Below are 24,859 nucleotides of genomic sequence, written 5' to 3'. Positions count from 1 at the left end.
TCCTTTCTTCTGGCAGAAAAAGAAAGATGAAATATTAAAAGCATGGCTCAAAGGCTGCTGTATATATATATATATATATATTTCCCTTCTGCTCAGCAGTGCTTTGGTGTTGCTCAGAGACAGCAGCCAGTCAGAGCAGGAGGGGTGCCAGACTTAAGGAGAGAGCGAGGAGTGGGGCTGAAACAAGGCAGAAAGAGGAGAATTGTCTCAGGTGGGTTGATTTCAGGGCTCAGGGTGAATGCTGACACCTCAACTCCACCACAGCCTTTAGGACTTTAGTTTTCTGTTCAGCATTAGGAAACAAAACCTGTTTTTTTGTCTCTGTCTCAACAGATGGAGGCAGTGCCCTCTGAAGAAGAAGGACACTTCCATGTGGGCCACTGTCCTTGGGTGAGGGAGGATGAGAGGAGAAGAGGCACCTGCCACTGCCAGCTCCTCCTGGAGAAGTCCTGCAGGCTCCCAGCTTGCCATTTGTGCCATCCTGGTGAGTTCAAGGGTCTCTGACCATTTTCTGGAGTGGTGGAGATGTGAGGTTCATGTGAGGTTTCTCCCAGGGCCAGGCTATTCCATTTGCTTCTGCTGATGACCTGGGGCAGGAAGGCACGTTGGCAGCATGTGCTGTGTCCTGCACTCAGGAAAATGTGAGGCTTTCCAAGCCATCCCCAGCGGTTCAGCTGCTGGGTGGGCAGCAGGAAGCTGCGTCCCAAAGGAGCCTTCCCAGGAGTGCAGGAGCAGGGACTGCAGGGAGGGAGAGCTGAGGGCTGCTGTCTGCCAAGGGAGGAGTTGGAGGGATCCACAGGGTATTTAAAGCTTTTCCTTCCTCATCTGCTCCTGCTCTGTGTCAGCAGGTCTTGCTCCTCAGGGATGTGGGAAAGGGGAGATGCAGGGAGTGGGCTTGGAGCAGGATTAACTTTACACCTCTGCGGGCACCGACACCAAGGGCTGTTTATTTGCAGATCAAGGATGTGCCCAAACGAAGCAGGCTGGGGGCACAGTGATTGCTGGAGCTCACAAACTGGGATGAGCTGTGAGACAGAGCTGTGAAACAGAGCTTGACCTCAACTCCAGCTCCAGCTGCTGCCTGGCCTCAGCCCTTGGCTTGTGTCGCCTCTGGCAGGGCAGGGTGGGGACAGCAGGGGGAGGGGACCCTGATGTCCCTTTTCCCACAGCCTTGTGCATTTCCCTGCCTCCTGCTGCCTGTAAACCACCCTGTGATTAATTACACCACTCTGCAGCCGCCGAAAATTTATTTAGAGTGTTATGTTTGCTGCTGCTGCCACTTACACAATGGCAAATGTGCCGTGGCTGCTAATGGGTCACTGAAGGGGATCACAGCACTGGAGCTGCTCTGGGAGCAGGGCAGGGAGAGGGAGCACTGCCAGGAAGGTGAGACAGATCTGTTCTAGTAGAATGGGCTATGGTGCTTGCAGGAAATTGCTTGCTGCCCTGATAGCATCCAACTGCTTTAATAAATCAATTTTTCCACTAGTTTGTTTAGCTTAAGCGTTCTCCTCCCTGCATCCTGAAAATTAGTCTAATAGGGCTTTTTTATCTCTGAGAGGTTTGGAAATCATTTTCCTTCAAGGATTTCACTTTCCTTGGGGTTGCTCAGAAAAAGAGGGGCTGAGGGAATTGTGAGCTGAAGAAAAGAGCCTCAGAAATAGCCTCCCTAAAAATGGCATGCAGAAATCAGCCCAGCCTGAACCAGCTGATAGCCCTGCTGTTGAATTTTAATATTTCTGTGGGGTGGTTTGTGTGAACTGAAGCAAGTTGTGTTTATTCTATAGAACTCTGTGGGTATCTTGCATTGCATATCACTCCCCCAGTGCACAGAGAGCAATTCAGCTCGAGGAACCATCACCAACACTGTTATCTTTATTGCCAGTCCTGCCTGATAAATCTGCTCCCTCCAGGATGGCTGAGCCCAGTGAGTAGCCCAGACCTGTGTGTGTGTTCAGGAGAAAGCAAAGCTCATGCTCAGGAGCTGCTTGCACGGATCCCAAACAGCAGGTGCTTCAAACAACCCCAAGGGCTGCTTTAAAAACATGGGAAGGCAGAGCTGTGCACAACCAGTCCCTGGCTTTTTCCAGCACACTGGGATCCAGGTGGTTCTCAGCTTGGAGGAGCAGAACTGTGCTGTAATTCTGTGAGCCCTGCTGTCCTTCCTGCTGCAGATCCATTGCAGAACTCAGCATGGGGTCAGTGACTTGTGCTGGGCTTTGGCTTTCTGAGCCCAGGGTTGCTTTCCTGAGCTGGGTCCTGTGTGGGCAGGTGTCTGGTGTTTGGTGTCCTGCAGGGCAGAGCAGAGGGACACATTCCTGGCACATGGAGCCCGTGTCACAGGGTGGAGCTGGGCTGGGAGCCTTGGTGCACAGGTCCTTGTCAGTGGTGGCAGTTCCTCTGGATCTCAGATGGCTGTGGGAGCCAGGAGCTCTTGTCTCACCCATCCAGCTTCCTGCTGGCTGTGGCAAACAGCAGCTCCCCTCCCTCCTGCTGAACTGCTGGTACCACATTTCCCCTCCATTTCAGCCCTCACGGGGGACATCCCCAGCTCATGCAGTCACCACAGCTCCTGGGGCACCAGCAGCTCCCCTGGTTTTTATCTGCCGTGTCTGGTGGCACCCCTGAGCTGTCCAGAACCCCCCAGGGGCTGTGGATGCAGCCTCAGCTGGGAAAGGGAGCACTCCTGCCTTGGAGCATGTGAGGAGGAACAAGCCAGGTGCCAATGACTGCGCCTGCTGGCTCTCACTGAGGGATGGGAACAGTTGGAGGAGTCCCCTTTTGTCCCTCTCTCTGGGCAGGAGAGGCTTGTGGAGCCTCTCTGAGGAGCAGGGGGGTCCTCAAGCTCCTGGCCCTGGGATCTGCTGCCATCCTGGTGCTATAGAGAGGGCCTGTCCCTGCCCCAGCAGTGCCCTGGCAGTGGAGGGGCACAGGGCAGGCACCTCCAGCTCTGAGCAGGTACTGGGGAATGCAGAGAGCTGCCTCCCTGCTCCCTTCTGAGGCCACAGAAAGTGACTTCTACAGAAATAAAGGAGACTTCCTTTTGGGTCAAGTGCTCTGGAAGGGAACGATTTTGAGATGAAAGGCTTTTTGCTCTGGTAATACAGCTTCACATTGCCTAGAGGGAAGTCTGCCTTATGCCGGGGTGTTTTTCCCTCTGGGGGCGTTGGGATTGCAATTGAAGATGAATTTTCAACATACAAAAGAGAAGAAGAAAGCTGAGAGAAAGCTTTAAAACATATCAGGGGTTCTTGTGGTCTGTTTTAATTTGTCAGCTTGTCTCTCTGGCTTGTAACATCCCTGTTGGGTGCAGGGATTGTTCCTCCTCTTCCCTTTGTGACTTGCTCCTTCCCTCTGGCATCTTCATCAATCCCAGGCTCTGCTTTTAATATTTTTCAGGTTTTTTTCTTTTTCTTTCTTTTTTTTCCTCCATTTTTTTTTGCACCCAGGGCTGGTTGACAGAGCAGCAGGAGCTTCTGGGTGATCCCTGGGCTGGAAGAGATGAAAGAATCACAGGATGGATGGGGTTGGAAGGGACCTTAAAGGCCATTTGGTGCCAACCCCCTGCCATGGGCAGGAATGTCACCCACTGGATCAGGGTCTTGTGAGCAGGGGGTGAGGAGAGAGCAGCCAGGTGGAGCCCCCTGAGAGGTCTGGCATGGAGCCTTTCCCTGTCACTTCATAATCTGAAGGGTCTCTTCTGAAAACACGTTATGTTTGGCTTTGGTAAGGCCATGGGAAGCATCAGAGTGTTTAATTTCTCTGTGGTTTCTCCCCCCCTGCCCTGCAGGGATGAGGCACACGCTGGGCTCTGCTGCTGCTTAGTGTGAAGTGCTGTAAAACCCCAGCATTGATTTCTCAATCAAAGGTGTCTGTTTGCTCCTCGGTCTGTGCTTTAATGCCTGAAAATCCATTTTTCACTCCCCAACAGTTTGCTGTAAGGTTTTTAAATCAACTGTTGTGCTTCAGAGCTCTGGGAAGGGAACGGATTCAGTTGAGCTGGCTCACCAGTGAGTTCTGAATCAGACAGAAAACAGCCAGAGCCTGTGGGGGCTCTCCAGTCTCAGGTGAGACCTTTGCCTGTGCATCACTGGGTTTGGTACAGGACAACACTGTTCTCCTTATTCAGCTTTCCCTCTTTGGGAAGCTGTGGGTCTCTCTCCCGCCCCAACAGTGACCCTGGTTCAGCAGCTCTGTTCTCCCCAGGCTTTGGGGGTTGTAGGCTGAAGTTCCAGGGTGTCCTGAAAACAGATGCCAGAAAAACCCTCCAGACTTTTACATTGCGTTCAAAAGGAACACGGTGTTCCCACCTGCACTTCCCATATTTTCTTGGCAGTCACAGGGTTTGCTCACTGTTTCCAGAGCGTTGTGCTCTGCTGCTCTTCAGGGGCTGCCCCAAGCCTTGCTGAAATACAGCTGCTTTTGGGGAGGAGCAGAGTGGTTTTTGGGGCAGCAAGGAGTGCTGCTGCCCTGGGCTGTGCTCCTGCAGGAATTGCAGTTGGAGACTGAGCTGGGAAAGCTGCAGCAGCTCCTGCCTTGGCCTCTGCCCCCTCCATCAGCTCTCCTTGATTACAGTAATGTAGTAAAAATGTTTAACCCCATCTTTCCCCTTGCTAGAATAGGGAAATGCCATGGAAAATCCTTTCCAAAGGTGGAGTGGGGTTGCTGTGCAGCCCTGGGAGGTGCTGGTGGAGGCTGGAGTGAAGGCTGGTGAAATGCAGGTGACTCCTGGTGCTAATTGTATGCAGCAGATTTATCTGGAAGGAGCTGAAGGATGTGCATCAAGGATGTCTCAGCTAGTCAAGTGAGAAATCAAATTAAACTTTGCATCCAACAGTGGAGCTGCTCTGTGCTGGGAGTTGTGTCGGATCCATTAAGGTTTCTCCGTGCTGGGCCCCCAGGAGTTAGTGGAGAGGAAGAGCAGTGCTCAGTGTCAGGGGCTGTGTTTGCTGCTCACCTGGATGTGCTAAAGATGTGGGCAGGAGAAAAGGGGATTAGGGCTTGAACCCTCAGGGTACCTGCGTGAGAGTGGCTCCACAGCAATGCCTCTTCTGCGTGCCCATCAGCAGGCACTGAGGGATCCTCAGGGATCAGCCCCAGGGAGCTGGAGGTCTGGAAAATGCTCTTGTCTCAGTAACAGGCTGGGACATGGAGCCCCTTGGGAACCCTGGGGTGTCCGGGAGGCAGCTGGGAGAAATCTGAAGGAAAGCAAAACCATCAGCATCACACAGAAGTGATGATGGCTCTGACTTGCTGCTCATCAGGCACAAGCCCATGTGTGCTGCAGGCAGGGGAAAGATCTGGACGGCACATTGCTCCCTGCACAGGGACAGATTGCTCAGAGGCTGGATGGAGCAGACTTGGCATGGGAGAGGTGGCAGCCCAGAGGAAGCTGCCAGCCTGGTGCCAGGGGAATCATCTGCTGGAAATCTGTGCAGGATTTTGGCTGCAAAATGATTTCCCCACACGGCACCAGAGGCTCCTAGTGCTCTCAGGTAACCAAAGCTCATCCAGCTCTCACCATGGTGATGGTGGGACACACCAAAGAGCTGTCAGGAGGAGGAGAGGAACACTGAGCTTCCTCCAGTGCAAAGGCTGAATGCCAAAGGGTTCTCTGCCTCATGTACAAAGGCCCAGCTTGGCAGCTGCTCTCTGCTTTGGTTTCTCTTCATCCCTGATGCTCTGCCCTGGAAGCTCCAGCTTGGTATTTAAAAAGCCATTTGCAATACTGCTGCTCTGCTGCCAGGAGTAAAATTGGTCTGACCCTGGGTTGTACAGACATATCCTGGTGCTGGAGCACGACAGCCCCGTGACAGGCAGGGCTGAGCCTCCTTGGGTGTCCTGCCTACTGCTAGGGCTAGATTAGGGCTCTCCAGCCAAGTAAATATCTTCCCTGCTTCCTTTCTGTCATCTTACAAGGATTTTCAGGAATTTAAAGACGCTAAACCCCAATTAGGCAACACTTATTAATTTCCGAGATGTAATTTATTTACAGAGCGTTGCCATTCGCAGCAGCAAGAGCCGTTAATTGCTGCAGTTTGCTTTCCAGACTGGGATCTGAGAGGCTTGAAAAGCTTGAGTGTGGCAGCCAGGGCTGGCTCTGGGTGGATTCCTATCTCCCAAGGAGCTGAGGAAGGAGCTGATTCTCACCCAGACACCCCAGATTTGCTCAAGGCAGTCCTGTCCTGGGGCATGGAAAGAGGCCAGGGGCGGAAATGCCACCCTCACACATCCCCCGGTGCCTTTGCTGTCTCAGTTGTTCCCTTTCATTTGTCCTGGAAGGATATGGGTGTCCTCATCCTGCTCCAGAGTTCCTGCAAGGCTGGACAAGCCACCTCACTGTGGATCTGTGGAGGGCAGAGCTGCAGGAAATCAATGAGGCCAAAGCAAATGAGGCCCTACACGCTCATCCTTCAGGCTGCCAGCACCAGGGATGGCATCTGTGCAGTGGGATGGCTCCAGGCTCCGCTTCCCCCTTCTCTCCCTGGCACAGGCTGCTGCTCAGAGCTGCTGAACCAAAGCTGTGCTGACGTGTAGCCCTGTGACCAATTCCTCCAGAGCTGGCTGAGCTGTTTGCCTGGCACACCGGCTCCTCCAGGATGAGCTGGGCTGTGGGGCAGAGCCCTCCACCCCCATCCAGTTTTATTTCCATTTTATCTCCAGCTGGGGTTGGGTAAGAGTAGGGAGCACCCTCCTGTGTTTTGGGGGTGGAGAAGCTCTCCCTTCTCCAGCTCATGGACCACTGGGCTGTGTCTGGCCGTCCAGACCAGCAACACCTTCAGGAGAGTCTCCCTGATGGCTCTTTAGGGAAATGAGCTGGAGGTTCATCAAAGTGCCAAACCACTGCCTTCACCTTGTTCTGCTTCCCAAGAACCACTGGAAAATGGGGAAACAGATCTGCTCCCCTTCCCCTCCCATGGGATGGGATCTGCTGGGGTGAGTGTGTTTGTGTGGGACTGTGAGGTCCTGGTTTTGGTTTGCTCCAGAGGCACTGCTAAAACTCCAGTGTTTCCTGCAGACTTCGACAAATAGTTGCAAAATATTCTGGCTTTATCTTGTTGGCGCCTCCTGAGAGGTTCCTCCTCCTCAGCCCCGCTGAGCCTGCCAAGGAAGCAGTTGTACCCAGCCACCATCTCCAGTTGAGCCATAGTTCCTGTTTGTGGGCACAGGAAGTGTTCCAGGCTCCCAGGAGCGGGTAGGGATGGAAGCCTGGATGGATTGGCCATCTGGAATGCTGCTGGGCCATTTGGTACGGAGGATCTTGGAGGAAGAGCCTCTGGTGCTGCAGTGAGCTCTGTGCTGTTGGGATAATTTCTGGGAGCTTGCTCAGGCAAGTCCTGGCTTCTGAAATGCCTGAAACCAATGGGTTTGGACCACTGCCTGCTGCTGTGATGATCCACTTTAATATCCTGTCCAAGTATCCATGGAGAAGTGTGACCTCCTTCTTCCTAGGCTGAGCATGCCAGGATGCTGCCAGAGGGTTTCTGGGTTTGTTTCTTGATCCTCACCATGATGTGGTGAGCAGGGGCTGCAGAGAGGTGTCTTCTCTTTCCATGGCTGACCTGCAGAGCAGGAATCTGGCCCTGGAGCATCCCCTGCCCTTTGTAGGGCTTGAGTTCAGCAATGCCCAAACTTAAAATGCAAATGAAATGGAAATCTGAGGGGCAAAGGAGCTGCTAACTCCTTCACTGCCGGGCTCTGCTGCTTGCAGGAGAAGAGTTGCTTGTGTTCTGCTCCCCCAGCTACCCTGGGCAAGGCACTGGCATGACCAAGGAAGGCAATTTCCTCAGCTCGTGCATTTCCTTTAAGCCAGAGAAGAACAGGGAGCAACCCAAGCTTTTCTGGAGCTGTGGAGCTGTGCAGCACCACAGTCCTGCCAGCCCTGGGGGAGGTTGGAGTGGGCTGAGGAGGGGTTAGCCAGTCCCAAGGAATCAGGTTCATGTCTTGGAGCCGGGATCTTGGCTCTCTGCCAGCTCCTGGAAGGCAGGCAGCTGAGGAGCAGAGGCTGTGGGTGCAGATGAGTTGGTGGGAGATCAGGTCAGACAGGGTGCAGAGCAGGGTGTTTTCCTCTTTCTCCCTCTTCTGCCTGGTTTGAGTTGTTTTCTGTGTGCCTGAGCAGTGCAGGGCAGGGTCTCCTGAGAAGGGTGGCAGTGGGGGGTGATGGGGGTGGATGCTCCCAAGGGCTGACAGGGGAAAATGTCGGTGTTCCCATTCTCCAAGGATTTTTCAGAGAGCCTTGGAGGTGGCTGGCTAAGGGCTGTACTGTCCCTTGGGCAGGGATCTACCCAGCACTGCCTCTGCATCACCTCCTCTCTGCAGGGCTCTGCTGTCCTGGCCTCACCTGATCCCACAGCCTTCAGCCCAGCTTTGTCCTCACCTCAGTCCCTGCTTCATCTCCCAGCCCTGAGAGCTGTTTTTGGGCTCTGGAATGCTCTGGAATCATGCAGGAGCTGGTTCCTGCCTGTTCCAGTGAGGAGGTATTTCCCTGGCACAGGACTGATGTGGAGCATGGTGTTGCTGCTCTGTGCTGTGGTGGTTTGGAGCTCAGCTTTAAATGTGGGTCACTAATTACAAAGCTCTTCTGCAGCTCATTGCACTTTACAGGAACAAATGCCTGTGCTGTTGGGGTGGCTTTTACAGCCTCTGACCATTGTGTTCTTCAGGAGCTTAAGCCACATGCACCATAAACCCCTGAAATGGAGTTGGGCTCTTAGGATAACAGGGAATGTGAGGTTGGAATAGACTGAAGTGGGAGAAGCCAGGGGGCTGGTTCCTCCCAGTGCTAACAGAGTGATTCTTTCCCCAGGCAGACTGGCTGGTGGGAGCTCTTGGCTTGGCTAAAGAGGGCTGGGGTGGGGGTGATTAGTGTTTTACAGCTGCCTCCCTGTGACCTTATCCTGGGGCTGGTCAGTGGCAATATCAGTCTGATCCAAAATGATTACAGCTGCCCAGAAACCATGGCCGTGCCATGAGGACAAGTCCATCATTGCTGCTGTGGGGCACACGGATACATGAGGCAGCAGATTCCATGGATGCTGCCTGGCCACCCCCAGTGCCCATCTCCCTTTGCACTGTGCTAGGAGACAGCAGAGAAGGGAAGGGATATGTGGCTGGAGAACTGTTCACTCCCTGGCAGACCCATGGAGACATTCCTGGCCTTCTGCAAGGCCTGGACAGGCAAGGCAGAGCCTTCCCCAGGCACATCCCTGGCAGCATCCAAGGCATGGATGGCCCTGGATATTTCATTTTCCTCTGCACTAATCCCATTCAGACCGTGTCCTGCTCTTCTCCTCAACAAGGCTGCAGCTGGCAGAGAGTGACTGCTTCATTTGGGGCTGCCTAGATTAGCCCTGGCCCTCAGGAGCAGAGGCTCAGTTTGCTCTAGAGATAAAAAAGTGCTGTGTTCTCCCAGCTGTCCAGCTCCTCACCTGCAGGGCTGGGGTGGCCCTCAGCCTTTCAGGCTGGTAACCAGGCACCTGCAAGGACCAGGAATGGAGAAACCAGAGGACTTTTGCTAGCAGATAGTCTTGTTGTGCTACACAGAGAGCAGTGTCCTTTTTTTTCTCTCATGTGTGGTGCCTCTTAGAGCTCCGGGGCATCTCCAGACTCTGTGGAATGTGTTGGGCTTGCAGCTTGACTCCAATACCGTGTTCTGTTTATGCAGCTCTGAGCACGAGCACTGCTGGACTCTGGGGCTGCTGAACAATTTCTAAACTTGTGCAGCTCTTACTTCTTTCTCTGCTGCCCGTGGTTCTCTGCAGCTCACCCCTGATGTGCTGCAGCAGCTCCCCTGTTACAGTCAGCAGTGCAACAGGGGCACCATGGTGTTGAGACCTGTCAGAGGGTTAAAAAGGGGCTTAACACGGAGGAAAGGAAGTCCTGCTCTGCCAGAGACCTTGTTGGAGAGCCTTATCTAATTAACCTCGGAGGTGGTTGCTCACAGTGCTGTTGTGTGCCAGCAAAGGAGCCAGGAATTGTCTCCATCAGGTGTCTCTCCCCGTGGAAATCCTGACCTGTGGACAAGGAGGGCTGGAGCAGAGCAGGGCTCTGGGAGCATTGCCCATGCAGATGTTTCACTCAGACTGCAGGGAGGTTGTTGCACTGCTCCAGATCCCTTTCCTGAGTTGGCAAAGCCTCCTCAAAACTCCATCAAAGTGCTTCTTCAGCAGATCCAAGCACCTCAGCCTCTGCAGCCCCCTGATCCCTGCCCTCTGTGTGTGTGTGTGAGGAGCTCCAGGCAGGAGGAAGCAGTGGGGTGGGTCTGGCTGGCTCCTCTTGCAGGTGATCCCCGCTGTGCCTGGCTCTGGCAGGGCTTTCCCAGCAGGGCTGTGGCTGCTGGAGCACACGCCTGCTGTGTGTGAGCATCTCCCCCCGGCTCTGCTGCAGCCAGGAATGAAATCCCTGCTGTGTGCCAGCCCAGGAGGGAGAGCTGTGGCTGCACACCCCGCACCTGGCTGTGCCCAAAGAGGGCACTGCAGGGCCACATTCCTCTCCAGCATTCTCCCTTCACGCAAAGAGCCTTCCCAGCCCCAGCTGCTGACTGGGAACAGGGCTCTCCTCTCCAGAGCTCAATGGAAACACCCAACCTCAAGGATTTCTTGGAGGGAAATCATCTTGGCTCTTGACAAGGCTTTTGCTTTTTCTTCTGAGGTGTAGCAATTACATTAAATAAGAAGCTGTCACTGCAATGCCTGTCCTGCCTCCTGACAACCTGCTCTTCTCAGGAGCTTAGGGGAAAAAACCACACACATCAGATGTGCTTCTCCTCCTGTTTACGTTGCTTCTTTGCCTTGACTCACCTGTAGGGAAGGCCCCAGGTTCATCCCACTGCTGAGGGTCCCCTGAGCTCCCCTGGAGCTGTCAGTCCCCAGGTGTGTCCCCAGCAGCTCCTCCTTTGCACACCCTCGGGTGGCTTCTGCAGGGAAACTCTTCTGATTAAATCTCGCTTGTCCAGGGAGAAAATCAGGGAGAAGTAGGTTGGGAAGCCTGTTGTGACAGAGAGCTGTCAGAGAAGGGAATGGTATTCCAAGGCTGCTGCTCTGCTCCGTGGGAGGAAAGGCTTCAAACAGCAATTAGCCTGCGCTGCCATTTCCAGGGAAACAGCTCTTGGTGCGCCGGACAATGGGCTGCAGGAGGCAGGCAGGTTAAAAGCTCCAATTCTGGGAGGATATATTTAGGTGGGCTTTTTTCCTTTCAAAGGAAGGTAGGTTAGAAAAGCACTGACTCCTTTAAATAGACGCTCCTTCCATAACCAGCTCGGAGCTGCGTCGGGCACTGGCTGTTCCCTTTGTCACCTTTGCTGGTGACAAATGCCCAGCTGGGCTATCTGGAACCTGCCCTGTGTCAGAGCAGAGGGGCTGGAGGAAAAGGGTCTGGGTTCCCTCAGCAGCTGTCACAGGAAGAGGTTCTCTGCTCACCAGCTGTGTTATTTGTTCTGTTAGCTAGAAAAGAGCAGTGTAAATGACAATTCAGTCTGGCAGAGTCCAGCACAGTGCAAAACTCAGCACCAAGCCAGTCTTCTCCTGCCACCATTCCTGGGATCCCTGAATGTCCCTGACCCCCTCTGGTGGCATGTGCTGGGCTGTGGGGGCAGCTGTGGGACTGCAGAGAGGAGCCCATGGCAATAGGCCAGGTCTCTGTTTCCCCCAAAGGGGCTGTCTTTGGGATGCAGAGATGCCCGAGTGAGGAGCTGGGGAGTGCAGAAGGAGCAGGACTGCTCTCTGATGCTGAGGAGCATAAGGAGCTCTCTCCAGCTGTAGGGCTGTTTCTCAGGGTAGGTTGTCCCTGTTGTCAGGGAGATGTCCTGGTGGTGTTTGGGCTGTCACCCACAGAGACACGCTTTGCTGGCTGGTTGGATGTGTTATGCTTTCCCAGAAATGTGTTTTCTCCGTGTGGCTGGGCAGGCTGTGATCCCAGACAAGGAGCTCCCAGGGTGGTGTTTACAGAGGGTGAGAGGAGCTGACAGAAGCTTTTCCCCATCCTTTGCTTTGGCATACCAGGGCCCACTCATTTCCCCAAATACTGCTGCTCTTGGTTTACTTGTGGTGTCCTTGCTCATGACAGAGGGGTTGGAAGTAGATAATCCTTAAGATCCTTTCCCAGCCAATCCATTCTGTGTCCCTGTCAACTCCTGGCACCCATTTCTGTCTCCCTGAAGTGCTCCTTCCTCTGAAGTCCTTCCACTGATGCTTGTGATCATTCCCTGCTGCCGTGCTTGGCCTGTTGTGCTCCCTCAGGTGTCTCCAGCTCAGCCACCCTCTCCCACAGCTCTCCTGGCCAGCACAGCTCGTTCCCAAGCTGGGAAGCTCCCCCTGGAGCAGTCATGCTCTGCCCACGTGCCCGGCTGTGGGGGCTCTGTGTTTGTCCCCCTTCTTCCCCAGAGCAGTGGGAAGGACACGTGCTGTGCAGGGGAGGATGAGGTGGGAGGTGGCACCAAGGCCCCTGTGACTCAGGCCATCAGCTGGCAGTGTGCACAGGCTGTCTGGAGTGGTCGTGGTGAGGAGCTGCATCCTCTCTGCCTTCCCAGGAGGGCTCAGAGCAGGCTCCTGCCCTCCCTTCTGAAGGGTGGGGAGAGTTTATTGAGGTTATTCACGTGGCTTTTGTGGTGTTTGGTCTGACAAGAAGACTGCTGCCACTGCTGTTGGCTGTTGTTCGCTCCTGTCTGTGCCCTACAAGCATCACTGAGGCTCTTGCTGCCCTCCAAAAGCCCTTTGCCAAACTGCTGCAGGGACAAAATGAGCTTTGCCCTGGCAGAAAGGAGCCTCTGGCACCGGGTCCTTTCCTTGTGGCTCCTCTTGGCCGTGTCCAGCACGAGTGGTGTTTGTTGGCAGGGATCCCTCCCTGCCCTGCTGCCTGCCTCGTGCTTGTTCCTGAGAGCAACCAGCAGCACATGATGGTTTCAGAGACAAATCAGGCTCCAGGTGTCAGGGCAGAAGTAAAGGATCTGGAAATCTGAGCTTCACCTGCCTGCAACTCATTCTGGGCTTTGGAGGAGCAAGCTGCTTATCAGCTGCTGTGGTGCCCAATTCCCTCTGCCGTGGAACAGAGAGGTGGGAACAGACCTTGGCAAATCAACTGTGCTCATCCTGGGGAAGCAGCACGGGGTGGGAAAATGCTGGGGCATGGCTCAGCAGCTGCACCCACGGGGCTGGCAGTGGGAGGTGAGGCTGACTGAGGCAGGCTGCAGGGCTGGGAGGTGTCCAGGAGCTGTCCCTGTCCCCCATGTCCCTGAATGAGGGGGGACTGGCAGATTCCAACCCCAGCCCTCTGCCCTGGGCAGCAGCTCTGGCACTGCTGAGAGCTTGAGCAGTGTCCAGCTCCGAGCTGCCACAGGCTGGTCTGTCACCAGTGACCCTGGCCAACCCTGGGGACAGTGTGGCCGGTGATCCCTTGGAGAGGGGGGCAGCTGCCCTTGCTCCCTGCCCCACAGAGCCCAGCCTGCTCTCCCTGCTCCTTTGAGTTGTCGGCGTTGGTCGAGGATGAAGTCACAAATATTTCTGGGCAGCGATAGGATCTCTCCTTTCATAAGATCCCAGGCACTGGAGGTGCCCCATTCCCTTATCTCCCCTCTGCAGATGTGTCCCTCTCCCTCCAGCATGGGAGGAAGCAGCTGAATGGCTGCCACAGCCCCTTCTCTGCCCATCAATAAAAGGGGAGGTTGGATGCCAAAGGAAGGCACGAACACAGCACTGCCCAAGCTTCTGTGGCTCCCAGGGCTTCCTGGAAGCTGTCTGATGAAAAGGGAATGTTCCTAGCCGGGGAAGTGAGTGCCAGAGCATGTCTCCTGGCCAGAGTGGCCACCACGAGCCAAAAACATGGAAAAACAGGGTATGGACAGCACTTCATCCAGTATAGAGCCTGGGAAATGCAGAAATTGTGCAGGGAAGGGAACAATGGGATGAGAAACTTCAGTGGAATTACCAGTGGTGCAGAGGAGGAATTGATTTTTAGCATATGAAAAAAAGGGGTGGGGGGGGAGAAAAAAGCTCTCAGCAATGCTCTTGGACTTGGAAAAGCTGAGTGTGTGGTGTTCTCTGTGGAGAAGGGATGATGCCTTCAGCTCATTTGACAGTGACCCCGTGGGAATCTGTCCCCGTTGCTGCCACAGCCCAGGGCAGCAGGATTTGGGAGTGTGGGGGGCTGGGGGTGGGCAGATCCCCCCAGCTCCTGCCCAGGGCTGCAGAGGAGCGAGGAGCAGCTCTGGATGAGCCGTGAGCCCTGGGCTGCTCCCCGGGCTGGTTCCTGGGAAGCGCTGGATGAGGGTTTGGTGTGAGGTTATGCAATGATTGACCTGACAGGAGCGGCTCGGATGGAGGCAGGGAGGCAGCTCAGCTCCCAGCCAGGCCAAGCCGTGCTGCTGATACCATCAGTGCTTAGAAACGGGGAGTTTGCTTTGATCAGAAAGTCCTGAACACGGCACCCTGCTGTGGAAATCCATCTGGGTCATCCCCACTCCCCAGGCCAGGCTGAGCTGCTGGAACAACACCTGCAGGGCTTGCAAAGCCATTTGGGGTCTGCCCACCAGTGTCAGGCAGTGCCACCTCCTGTGCCCCAGAGGAGCCCCTTGTCCCCAGGTCCCTCGGGGGAGCAGCCCACACCTCACTGCTGTTAGAATTCCCTGCTGCTATGGTGACTCCCCAGGCTGATGCTCTGGGTGCTGTGTCTCCACTGCCAGGTCTTGCCCAGCAGAGCTCTGTGTGCACCTCCACCTGCCTGGGCACAGCTTTTAGAGGTGCTTCATAAGGCCATCGGAGTGTGAGCAGAATCTGTCCTGGGCTGTGAAGGGTTTGCTTGGAAGGTCTGATAAGGTTAAGGAGAGGCCAGCACTGCTCACCCCACTGAGAGCTCCCAGCTAAACTTAGTCCCTGAGTCACTCATGAGTCAGCAGTTCGGGGGCAGGGAATCTGAATTTCTCTTTTCTTCCTTTGCTTTTTTTTTTTTTTTTTTTTTTTTTTTTAACAATGATGCACCCAAGGTAGCCTCCAGATTGGATTGGTTTTGTTCCTAATCCAGCATGTTGACTGCCTGAAGTCCTTTCCCCTGGAGCAGCCCTGAGCCACTCTAGAAGAGTGAGCTCCATCCTCTGATGCCTGCCATAGACAGGGTCTGTCTGCAGTTGAGCAGCCTCCTTGCCCATCATCAGGGGTCCAGTATGTGGAAAGCTCTGCCTGGCCAGGCAGGTCTCATGCTGGGAAAGTGCTGGCCCAGACTGTGGGCAAGTGGAGCATCCCTGGAGCTGCTTGGGAACACGATGAGTGAAGACCCATCCAGTTGTTCTTATCCCAGCATGGTGCATGAGTGCTGCAGCATTGCCAACAGCAGCAGGAGTGCTCTGAAAAAGTCATGTGAGGGTTAAAATAAGGAGCAGCAGGAGATGCAGATGTGCTGGGCCTCTGGAGCTGCTCTGTTTGATGCTCAAGCCTCCTCCAGACCAGTCTGTCCCTGTACTGTGTGTGCCACCAGCCAGCCCTCCCCAGAGGAGGTCCCTGGGGGCTGGGATGGAGCAGAGCTCTGTGCTGAACACCCTTTCCCAGGATGGAGCAGGCTGGCCAGGCAGCTTCTCACAGTCCCCAGAAAATAAATCCTGGGAGCAGAGTCCCCCCTGTCAGCTGGCTGTGGCTGTATCCATCAGTGTGAGATCCCACTGAGTGTGTTTTGCATAATTTGTTTTCCAGAATGAAGTGTTTTACAAGTGCAGCGTTTAATCACCTTGCTGAGAAACCGTCCCCGTGCCTGGGGCTGGGAAATGGCTGGAGAGGAATCTGGAGAAGGGACCATGTGCTCACCCCGCTGTGTTAGCTGGGCTGGAGAGCCCAGAGGGGCAGGTGTGTGCTGGCAGAGAGCCTGGGGATGGACAGGAGAGCTGGAAACAACAGACATGGAGATGTCTGCAAGGAGACAAGCCCCAGGAGCTGGATCTGCTCCCCAGCCCGCCGTGGATGCCCTCCCAGGGCTGACTGGAGGAGGAGGTGATGCACCCCAAGCCTCTGCAGGCCAGCTCCATGACACACAGCTCTTCCCTGGGGCCTTGGCACTCCTTCCCTTCTGTTCTTAGTAGAGAAACCCCAAAACCTGGCAACTCAAGGGTTCTCTCAGCTGAGTGTGTGCGTTTCTGGCAACAAAGTGAATCCAGGCAAAGCTGACAACAGCAGAGCCAGGAAACTACTTCTGGATCCTGCACAGCACCTGGCCCTTCCTCAAGGCAGAGGTGCCTCTGTTTTGATTAAGGATTGCTGGCCAGCTTCCTCCTTTTGGCACCTGGGGATAAATCAGGGGCTTGTTGGACCGTGTAGGGCACAGTGAGCAGTGGGTGCTCCTGGCCCTGCTCTGGGGGTGACAGTGGTGGTGGCCTGGGGGGCTGCTGCTCTCACTGTCATTTTATTTTTATTCACAGCAGGTGAAGGATGAAAAATCAGAGTAATGGCCAAGGATCCAGCATCTACTTGACTTCTCTTGCCCATGGCAGAGCAATAAATCCAGTTAAGGCATTGCAGCGGGTGAGATCACACAGTTACCCAGCCTGGAGCCCACACACTGCAGGAGCTGAGGATGATGCTGGCCCAGCAGCCTCAAGGTGGGTTCCCTCCTTGTCCCTGCCTCACCTTTGATCCTCTGCTGCTGGGGATTGGCAGAGCCCCAGGATCTGCTCCATGACTAAGGAGCTGTTTCTGCTGCCTGCCTGCACCGTGGTGGGAGCTCTGAGAGCGCTGCTGATAAACCCAGTGCCTCCTCCTGCTGCAGGCCTGGCCCCTGCTCCCTCAGATCCAGAGGATCTCTCCTCTGAGCACTGCTCCTGCCTCTTCCAGAGCAGACAAACAAACTGCTGAGCTCTGGTCCTGCTGGGGCAGTGTAAGGTGGGCAGGGCAGTGGGCTCCAGGAGGCTTCTGACTGCTCTTGTGGCAAAGGCTCTGGCTGTCAGCTTCATGGACAGGTCTGAGCACTGAACTTTGGCTCTGGCAGACGCTGGAGGAGACCACCCCTCACCCAGGCACGTGTCCCTTCTTTTGGCTGTGCAAAGATAACAAGCAGGGAAGGATGGGCTTTGGTGGTGGTGCCTGTTCCTAAAGGCTGCTGAGCAGGAAAGGGGACGAAGCCTTGGGAGCACGACCTCCTGTCCCTCAGCCACGTGGGGAGTGGTGACATCCAGGCAGGAAACCTGCAGGGCTGGGCTGGAGCACCATGAAGGGTGGGATGCAGAGGGGTTGGTGCCTGCCTCTCCCCTGTTATTTGCCATGAAATCCGAGGCAGGGAACCTCAGTGAGTGCTGTGAAGGCTTTCACACGTGTCAGCTCTGTGTGTGTGTGCAATGGAGCAGATGCTCCTCTGAGCCCAGGGGCTGCTGATTGATGGGGCAGCCTTCAGCTGCCTGTGCCTTCCCTTGGCTGTGACGTGGACCTGCTTCCCCCTGAGCTGGGACAACAGGGATCCTCCAGGAGCAGTGTCCCACCTGTGAGGGCACCTTCTGTGAGGGCCTTTGTGGCTGATGCCATCCCAGGGAGGCAGGGGGCACTGGGATTTTTGTTTTTTTGAGGAGCTGAGGCTGCCACTGGCTGATTCGCCAGGAAACAAGAGGTGTTCCAGGGCACTCTGTGTGTGCCTGTTCCTCTGACAGCTCCTGAGCCCCCTGGATGGTCCTGGCTGTGTGTGACAGCAGAGTTGTCACCGCTGCTGACAGGAGATGTTCCTGCATGGAGCTGTTCCCGTGGAACATGCAGCCAGCTGGGACAGGGTGACAGTGAGCACCTCTGCAGGGGGACAGGCCAGCACACAAACCCCCAGGATGTGCAGAGGTGAGTGTGATGTGTGTGGCCCACTCGTGGGTGAAAGCCTGAGCAGGCACTGACAAGCTGGACATCAACCTGGGTCAGCCAGGAGACATAAATCCTGGTATTTGGGATTAGTGCAGGTAATTTGTTTTAAAGACAGACAAATCCCTTTCCTGGAGGTGCCTGCTTGTCACGGGAGACGTTCCCTGTCTCCAGAAGTGTTACTCCAGTTGAACAGCTCCTGCTCTTTCAAGGGAAAATGGACTCTGGAGTTGCTAATCACTGGGCTGGAGGATTTTTTCCCCTAACACTTGTTGGTGATTGCTTCCTCCTCCTCCCTTTTGTGTTTCTGCAACACCCCAAGCTCGGGAAGAACCATCTGCTGATTTGATTAATGGCCCTTTTCTGAAAAAGCAACAGAGACAAATGTCCTCCTGAACATGGCAGAGAGAAATGGAGAAACAGGCTGGCTAATTTTCAGCCATTATTTTGGGACCCAAACTCCTTCCCAGTATCAATTTAGCTATTATTTCAAAAACTAATTAATCTTCACTCAGGCAGCTCCAAGAGACCTCAGTTTAGATAATTAACAGCCCATAGATTATGAAAATTCCTGCTTTTGGATCCCACTGCAGTGCTTGCCTTCAACAACACACTCCTGCTATCGTCCTGCTTACCAACTCCTTTCATCAATCCATCTATTTTTTTGACAATCAAGAGTAAATAATTAGCTCTGATGGATTTTGCTCGCTTTCTTGCAGCTTTTTTTTTTTTTTTTTTTTTTTTAGTCCTTAAATGTTCTTGAACCAGGCAATTTTTGAGGTGGTTTTGCAGCTAGCTACAGCCAAGCAGAGCAAATTGCTGCTGCTGCTGCTTGGAAGAGCTGGGGAAAGGTTGGATTTGGCTTATGGAAAAGCTGGAAGATAAGGTATGAGAAAGGAGATGCTAGAAAGTTAGACATGGGAATTTTTTACCCCCTTTTTCAGTCTTGCATGATGTAACCTGAACTTCAAACATGAATTGCTGGGTTGGGGCTGGGCTGACCTCCCATCCTGGCCTCTTGCTTGCTGTCACAGCTCTGATCCTCTTGGACACTCAGTCCTTGGGAGATTTATTTCACATTTTCAGGGTAATATTTCCCAGGCATTCCCCTGGAAGTGTGCCACAGGGAGATAGGTGTGGGTGTGGGAAGGGCAGAGAGGTGCTGGTGCAGCGAGGCTGTGAGCAGGGGATGCTTCTCCCTCACCCTCCTCCCACACCAGCCAGCGTTTCTCTCTCCAGGTTTATCAAGGTCCTGTGATAGATCGCTAACGATTTCATTTCCAGCGTGCTGTGAATTAGGAGACAGCCTGCACAACGATGCCGAGCAGGAACAGGCTCGTCAGCTAATTACTGTCCCCATGTCCCCACACTGCCACCGCTGCTGCCCGGGCCCCTGATTGCTCCCTGTCCTGACTGCATCTCACTGGTGCTGCTGTTTCATCCGCAGCTCTTGCCTGGCTCTCAGCGGCGGCTGCTGCTCTCTCTGCCTCCCCCCACCTCCCTCAAGTTTATTAATGAAAACCTTATCTGTCTGTGCAGATAATGCCGGGAATAATTAGTACTCAGTGAGCTCTGTCGGGCTCCTCAGCTCTCCCACCCCCCCTGCCCTCAGCTCCTTCTTATTTGCAGTTTCCCAAGTGCTTGGTGAGTGCTGGGGATGTTTGGGGTTTGGGTTTTTTGGGGGGTGGGAAGGGTTTAGATCTTCCTCACCCTGTGCAGTTTTCGGTCTCTCTGGCTGCATCCACAATTCCTGTTTGAAATTTGTGACAGTGGGGCCAGTGTCTGTGTTCTCTACCCAGGGCCTTAAGCAAAAGCAGTCCCGTGGTGGGTTTGAATCAGATGATCCTTAAGGTCCTTTCTAACCCATTCTGTGATTCTGTGAAAATTCCCTGAGTTTTCCTTGCTCAGGGCACACCTGGTGCATGTGGGGAGCTGCAGCCAGGTACCCTGGCTGGGTTCAGTCCCGAGAGACCTGGCTGGGTTCCAGCTCCCATCCCTGCAGGGCAGCAAGGGCCAGCCCTTGCCTCTGCATCAGGGACCTGTCCCAGCTCTGCTCGAGCTCCTTTTTTTTTTTTTTTTTTTTTTTTATTATTGTGTTTATATTCGTTGTTTCTTGGCTCAAATCTTTCAGCCTGATAAAGGATGACAGCGCTCCTCGAGTGCCTGGGATGGCATAAATAATTCCGGTGCTGAGAGCAAGATTTACAGTGATATAAATGTCAGGAGTGAGCCCACTTTGTATTAATGGCCTTATTAGTTATGTTGCTGTAAAATACTGATACTCCAGTTGTTAAGCAGGCATGGCTTTACTCTGCAGCATTAATTCAATAAATTGGGCCTTTTTGATATAAATCTTAGAGTCTGCTGAGCCCCATTAGAAAATCCTTCATGACGTGTCAGAGATCTTCAAATGGCTTTGGCTGAGGCACACCTGGGAATAAAAAAGCTGCTTGGTGTGCAAGTGTGGGGTGAGGACATTGAATTCTGTGCCTGGGTCACAGCTCAGTGTCTCTGTGGGCCAGGGATGTGGCACAGGATGTCACACAAGCGCCCCGGGGGCAGCCTGGCCCCCGCAGCTCTGGGGGTTTTCACCTCCAGCAGCATCCCTGAAGTCAGGGCTGGTGTCTCCTGTCAGCCAAAGGCTGACTTGGCTGCAACCCCAAGCTCTGGCTCACCCAGGCAGTGAGAGCAGGTCCCTGGAGGAGAGGGGAAAGGAGAGGGTGACACCGGAGGGAGGAGATGCCCCTAGAACTACTCTCATCCCTCTCCGTGCCCTCCCCCATGTCCCTGTCACCGCCTCTGCTCCGCTGGCTGCTGTCACCTCCTCCCGCGCTAATCCGGAGGTGAGCTGACAGCCGGGACACCTCTCCTTGCCTGACCCCTGCTGCCCTGCCCCGGCCGGGCTGCCAGCCTCCTCCTGGCCGCTGGGAGAGGTGTCCGTACTGTCCCCATCCCATCTGTCCCTGGAGCCGCTGCTCCTGCCCAGGCTCTTGTGGGACTCTGCTAACTTTGCACCAGCGAGATGCGCGGGGACAGAGGGGGAGGAAAACACCACGATAATTGAAAATAAATGGTGCATTCTATGAAATAAATGTTCTGGTGCAGCTGGCTTGCTGCAGAGGGGTATTTATTTATTTATTTACTTACCTACTTGCTTGCTTATGTAGTTAGTTAGTTAGTTAGTTAGTTAGTTAGTTAGTTAGTTAGTTAGTTTTTCCTCCTAGGGTTCAGAGCTGCCTGGGGAAATGGGAGCTTGGTAGGGAAGGAATGGCACTCCCAGGCTGCTGGGGATTGGGCTTCCACTTGTGGTTTGGGCTGTACCCTGCAGTGGGCCCCTGGAGTGGGATGTGAGTGTCAGGTGGGAGGCCAGAGCAGGAAAGGCACCGTCCTGGGCCATGGCAAAGGTGCCTGGGCTCAGTGCCCGCGTCAGGATGAAGGAATGGCAGTCCTTTCTCCTCTTGCCACTGCTTGCATGTGAGCATGTCCCAGGTCTGACACAGAGTCCCTCTGTTTCATGTCCATCCTCAGGCCATGGCCATGCCTCTGCTGAGCCACCTGCCCTAGGACCTGGCTGACCCTGCAGCTCTGACCCACCAGAACCTGTCCTCCAACCCACTGGGGAATGACCTCCTCAGTGACCAGACTCTGCTGCTGCCCTGCCTGAAGTTAACACAGCCCCTCTGCCCCAGGTGAGTTTGGTTTGAAATGTTCCTCTGGTGAGGATTGACTCTTGACACAGCTGTTTGTTATGGGAAGAGGCTGCATTTTCCTGGGAGATGTTGGATTTAACCAGGAACACGAAACTTTCTCCTGCTTTGGATCCCACACATCACTGGCTGACCATGTCGTGGTTCTTATGCCTTGATAAGACTTAGCCTGGATTATTATTTAGCTGCTAATTAATCTGGAGAGTGATGTAAAGGCTTTGAACTGCTGTTTGAAGATTTGAGTGGATGGTTTTTGCTCTTGTCAGAGAAGGAGGGATTTGGAGGTGAGATCCCAGCTCTGAATGACATTAAGTTGCTGTGCCCTGACAGGTCGGAACAGCTCCTGACTCCCTCTCCTGCCAGCACCTGCGGGGGCCCTGCAAGACAAATCCCCTTGGGCATCAGGAGCACAATGGTGCCTGGGGAGGGATGGCAGCCAGGGTGACACTGCCTGGGGAGGGGACACGCCCTGTCCCAAGAGTCAGACACCAACAGGAGCCTTTGGGGGAGGTTTGGAGTTACCAGCCCAGCCCGTTTCTTCTCCCACAGGCCTTTTCCCTGGTACCTCGTGGTGCTGAAGGACAGCTCAGACGTTTCATTAATCACTGCTGATGATGGAGCTCTGGCCCCGAGGTCCCCATGGCTGCTGCTTCCCCAGCCGGGGATATTTTGCCGATGCTGCTCCCTGAAAACTCCAGCTGAAAACTGGGAAAAAACCGTGTCCCCCTTGGAGTTGTATCTTGTGGAAGATGCTGCTTCTCTGCTCCAGCCTTTCATTCCTGCCCATGGGGCACACAGTGAGTTGTGCCCTTGCAAACCTGCATCTTTTTAAAAAACATTGTTCCTTTCTCTGTGCCTGTCAGGATCGAGGGCAGCTCCGTGGTGGGTTGATCTGCTGCTGCATTGATGTGGCAAAGGCTGGGGGTGAAAACCCCACAGCCTCCAGACAAGGCCGTAGAGCTTTTAGGATGCAGTTTTCCCAAACTCTGTCCATCACAAAGCAAACAAAGACCTCCAGCCGGGAGGCAGCTGGCTCAGGGGTGAGCATCGATCGCTGGCTGCTGGGTGAGACCCCAGCAGTGTCAGGAGGCAGCTCCAGCCCTCCCAGCTTCCAATCACGGCGCTGGGAAGGAAAGCCAGCCTGCTTAGGAATCAATCATTTGACATCTGCTGTCAGCCTTCTGACACCCAGCCCCGCCGGTGAGGACCCCAGCAGGAAGGCTGGTGGATCTCAGCTTGTTTTGGTCTTAATCTGACCTGGTTTTGTGATAATGTCATCATCCATCACTGCCTGGGGTTGTGGGGAGGGGAGGTTAAACTCCTCCCTCACACTCCGCCGCTCCCCTGCCACTGCTTTATCTCTGCAGAAGCTGCGTTCGAGTGCAATTCACTTTGTTATTAATTTCTTTTACACAGAGGCTTTTCAAGTGCCTGGGAGCAGGGCTGGTGTCACGGAGAGGCTGCAGAGCCCAGCAGCTGCAGTGCTGGAGTGCAGCTTGAACAGGCTCCTCCAAGGGCAGCAGGCAGAGAGCTGAGAACCTGCTTGGTGAAACAGCCCCGTGGAGATGGCTCTGGACTGCAGGACTTCTTCCTCAGCAGCTGCCAGGGCTGCATCAGGGATGGGATTGCATCACCCTCGTACCCCAATGTGGATCTGCTGCCCCAGGGCCTTGGTGCACCCTGGGGACTGTCCAGCTCAGTGACAAGGGCAGATCAGGGCTGGGTGGCCGTGGCCTGTGGGTATCCCTTCACCAGGTGATGTGTTTTGGTGAGCCCAGTGCTGGAGAAGCATCTGCAATGCTGCACTGGCCCTTTCTCAGCTCCATGGATCCCTCGTGCCTGCAATCCCCAGGGAATCTGCCCATGCAGGGCTGCATTCCCAGCTGGAGAAAAGCTGGTTGAGAGCCAGCAGCCTGGGGGACCCTGGGAGGGGGTCCTGAGGTAGCCCAAAGGTAGCACTGTCCCCTCCCAGCCCACACTGCCGTGGCTTGTGCTGGCTCTGGGGACTGGCTGTGCTGGGACCCTTCCTGTGGATTTTATGTGCGTTTAATCTGGTAACAAAACTATATTGCAAAATGTAATAAATGCGAGGTTTAATCAAACCCAGCCAGCCAGCACTGATGGAAACTTGGTGGTGGAAAAAAATATTGCATTTCTGTTTGTTTATCTCCCCCTGTGCCCCTGGGGCCATGTCCTGACTCTCATGGGGGGCTCCTCATGCTTGGGGACACAGGCTGGATGTGGGGCCACTGCCAGCCACGGGCTCCCAGCCCACCAGCTCCCAGCCCCGTGCCTTGGCTGAGCTTCCCAGCAGTGGGATCTTCCTCCTGCCACCGTCCTCCACAGCCCCTTTCTCCTCAGGAGGAGAGTTTCACATGGCACCCCTGTTCCAGGAGCTGGTGTGGGGCTCAAGCCCTCCATCCCACATTTCCTATCACCCACGATGGCACCGGGATCTGATCTTAGGGTGTCTCCAGGTCTTGTCTGCCTAAATCTTAGGCACATGGGAAGGTTGATCATCTCCCCCGGCTAGGAACAGCCCTGCCAAGGGTGGCAGCGAGGATAAAACCACCGGGTTTCTCTGGCTTTGAATTAGGGGCGAAGCATCCCAATATCCAGCCGGTTGATGTGGCTGGGAACGAGGAGAGGCTCAGCATTTTCCCTGTGCATCAAACCCTGGGCACCCACCGGATCCCGGAGCGGGGCCAGCTGCTCCCGGAGCCGCGGCTCGGCTGCCGCCCCTCTCCAGATGGCTTTTTTCAATGAAGCCTCTCCCAGAAATAGCTGCTCGCTCGGCTCTGCAAATAGCTCCTCTGCTGAGCGCAGGAGGCAGCGCGGTGCGAGCAGCGTCCTCTGTGTCCCTTCCAGCCTCCTGAGCGCCTCGGCACTGACCCGATCCCCCGCCGCACCTCTCCTGAGGGGATGGGGATGTGCTGGGATCCCTGGCTTCGAGGAGCCGCTCACTCCGCCCCGGACATCCCGCAGCCCCGCAGGGAGAGATGGCTGGTGGCTTCCAGGGCAGGGCAGGTGGCCCGGGGGACACAGCACATGGTCCCTGTGCCACGGTGGCCGGGCATGAGCACCCGCAGCTGCCTTATGGCCCTCTTGATACGCTTATTGTGCCACCGTAAAACGAGGGAATACAATCTCCTCTGTAGGTTTAAGCGATTTATTAATAGTCTGTGATGTCAGTAATAGCTCATCCATAAATCTGATCTTAAGAATTTATGGGGCAAATATTCCGGCGCCGTATTAAAGACACAATTCATAAATGCCTGTAAGTAGCAGCAGGAGAGAGTTATCCTGGGGGAGGGAAAGGTGGAGAGCTCAGCCCACCACACAGAG

At 54.6% G+C, this 24,859-nt stretch overlaps 1 long non-coding RNA gene across 1 annotated transcript; it reads left to right on the top strand.

Annotated features, from left to right (window-relative positions):
* The first annotated feature begins 336 nt into the window (after nucleotides 1-336).
* LOC136368895 (uncharacterized) lies at nucleotides 337-23,616 on the top strand. Its single transcript, XR_010744924.1, has 4 exons — nucleotides 337-484; nucleotides 16,394-16,573; nucleotides 21,336-21,496; nucleotides 21,845-23,616. It is a non-coding gene; the product is annotated as an uncharacterized lncRNA (long non-coding RNA).
* The last annotated feature ends 1,243 nt before the right edge of the window (nucleotides 23,617-24,859 follow it).

Source organism: Sylvia atricapilla, chromosome 17 (genome assembly GCF_009819655.1).
Source record: "Sylvia atricapilla isolate bSylAtr1 chromosome 17, bSylAtr1.pri, whole genome shotgun sequence".
Taxonomy (NCBI): Eukaryota; Metazoa; Chordata; class Aves; order Passeriformes; family Sylviidae; genus Sylvia; species Sylvia atricapilla.
The sequence above is the reverse complement of the archived record's forward strand: the minus strand, read 5'-3'. Positions and strand labels throughout refer to the sequence as shown.